At 43.6% G+C, this 2,484-nt stretch overlaps 1 protein-coding gene across 1 annotated transcript in view; it reads left to right on the top strand.

Annotated features, from left to right (window-relative positions):
* Rnf14 (ring finger protein 14) overlaps window positions 1-2,484 on the top strand; it is a gene marked incomplete in the record, with an annotated part of 29,650 nt that overhangs the window by 630 nt on the left and 26,536 nt on the right. The window contains 1 exon segment of the mRNA XM_013512340.1: window positions 2,312-2,484.

The following is a 2,484-nucleotide window of genomic DNA, read 5'->3' as shown; positions in this document are numbered from 1 at the left end:
CACACACACACACACACACACACACAGACTTATATACAGAAAACTAGCAACAATGGGGAGGTAAGAGCGTAGAATCCTATAGGCTTGGGCAGAGTCTGAGCTCTGCAGGTTACTTTTTGGGGAAGTAACATAGGATGAGGAAGACACAGGCACTTATTAGATCATTACAGGCACATTATTTTGATGATTCCCAGGAGCAGAAACCAGTATTTTTTTTTTCCATTTAAATGCTGAAAACAGTGCTTTGTACCTAAGAAAATTTAATTGAGATATGACTCACATATAATAAAATTAACCCTTAAAATGCACAATCCAAGGGCATCTAGAACATTCACAGAATTATGCAACTGTCATTCTCTAATTCCGCAACGTTTTTATCCTCCCCTGTAATACCCGTTAATGTCACTTCCTATTCCTTCCTGCTTCAGTCTCTGGCAACCACTAATCTACTTTCTGACTCTACAGATTTGTTTTTTCTGGACATTGAATATAAATGGAAAAATATAATATGTGGCCTTTTGTGTCTGACATCTTTCACTTGCATGTTTTCAAGGTTTGTCCATGTTGAAGCCTGTATCATTAATCCACTCCTTTTTATTGCTGAATAATATTCCATTGTATGGATATGCCACATTTGATTTATCCACTCATTCACTGATGAAGAGCTTGGGTTGTTTCCACTTTTTAGCTCTTGTGAATATTGTTGATACAAACATTCATGTCCAAGTTTTTGTGCAAACGTGTTATTTCGCTTGGGCATATCAAATAGAACTGCTGATTCTTTTTTTTTTTTTTTTTGTCTTTTTGACCCAGCGTCTTGCTATGCAGTTTAGGCTGGCCTTGAGCTTACTTTGTAACCCAGGCTGGCCTCGAACTGGCAATGATCCTCCTGTCTCAGCCTCCCCAAGTGTTAGGATTACAGGTGTGCACCACCACCCCCAGCCTAGAATTGCTGATTCTTAATATAACTTTGTTTAAGTTTCTGAGGACCCACCAAACTTTTTCAAAGTGGCTGTACCATTTTACATTCCAATTAGCAGTATGTGAAGTTTCCAATTTCTTTACATCCTTACCAATACTTTCAATTCCTTTTCCCTCCCCCCACTAGGGACTAAACCCAAGGCCTTTGCACTGAGCTACACCCCAACCTGCCCCCCTTTTAAATGTTTTAGTGTGAGACAGAGTCTCATTAAATAGCTGTTGATTTGCTCAGGCTGGGTTTGAACTTCTGATCCTCTTGCCTCAGCCTCGCAGAATGCTGGATTATAGGTGTGCACAACCATGCCCAGCAATTCTTTTTTTTTTTTTTTTACTACAATCATCCTAGTAGGTGGGACGTGGATTTTCATGGTGGTTTTGATTTGCATTTTCCCCTTAACTTTTGCTCACTATCCATTTACATATCTTCTTTGAAGAACTACCTAATCAGAGCGGTTGCCTGTTTTTTTGTTGAGTTGAAAGAGTTCTTTATATCTTTTGGATAACAGGTCTTTATTAGGCATATGATTTATGAATATTGCCTATTCTATGGTTGTCACTTTTTTTTTTTTTTGGTCTTTTTGAGACAAGGTCTAGCTATGCAATTCAGCTCACTTTCTAGCCCAGGTTGGTCTCGAACTCACAACGATCCTTCTGCCTTAGCCTCCCGAGTGCGGGATTATAGGGGTGTGCCACCGTGCCTGGCACTTTTTTATTTTGAGAGTAGGAAAATATATTGGAGAAAAAGGATGGGGGAATGGGGAATAGGAATAGCTCCTGAGAGAGGAGAGGTCCCGAATGGGTTGCCCTTCACTTTCTTGATAGGGTCCTCTGAGGCACAGTTTTAAAAATTTTTATTAAATCCAATGTATTCTTTTGTTACCTGTACTTTTAGTGTCATATGTTAGAAACTACCGCCTAATCCACGTTCAAGAAGATATTCCTACATTTTCTTCTGAGGATTTTATAGCATTTGTTCTCACGTTTAGATCTCTGATTCACTTTTAGTATTACGGTGTAAGCTCGGGGACATTTAACTCAGTATCTCAGTAATCACGTGAACTGTGGTCAGTTTCGTGCTTTGTACGCTGAGAGTAACAAATGGTACCTAAATCAAAGTGAAGACAGAATGCACATAAAGCACTTAGCGCGGCGCTGGAAGCATCCTCCGGAGCGGTGCTGTTTTGACAGCGGCCAGACTGAGCGCTTTCGCCATGGGGCGCCGCACTCCAACGCGGGGTCCAGCGGGAGCCCCGCTCAGTGGCCCGGAGGAAGAAGTCCGGGTCCCGGAGCTGTTTCCCCGGTCACACCACTGACTCGCGTCCACCTCTAGGGACTGGCAAGAATTCTAACTCCTGGGGCCCATCTGGAACTACCGAAGCCCCCGCCCCAGCTTGACGGCCCAGGACCTGCCTCTGCGACCCATTCTCCGCGAACACCTGCCGCTGGCTGCCTCCGAGGGCCGTCGCGGCCGCGCCTGCAGCGCCACCTGCGGTCCGCGGAGGG

The sequence above is a fragment of the Chinchilla lanigera genome, unplaced genomic scaffold, assembly GCF_000276665.1.
Source record: "Chinchilla lanigera isolate Chin_1 unplaced genomic scaffold, ChiLan1.0 scaffold00014, whole genome shotgun sequence".
Lineage (NCBI taxonomy): Eukaryota > Metazoa > Chordata > Mammalia > Rodentia > Chinchillidae > Chinchilla > Chinchilla lanigera.
Note: the sequence above shows the minus strand (reverse complement) of the source record. Positions and strands in the feature narration are given on the sequence as shown.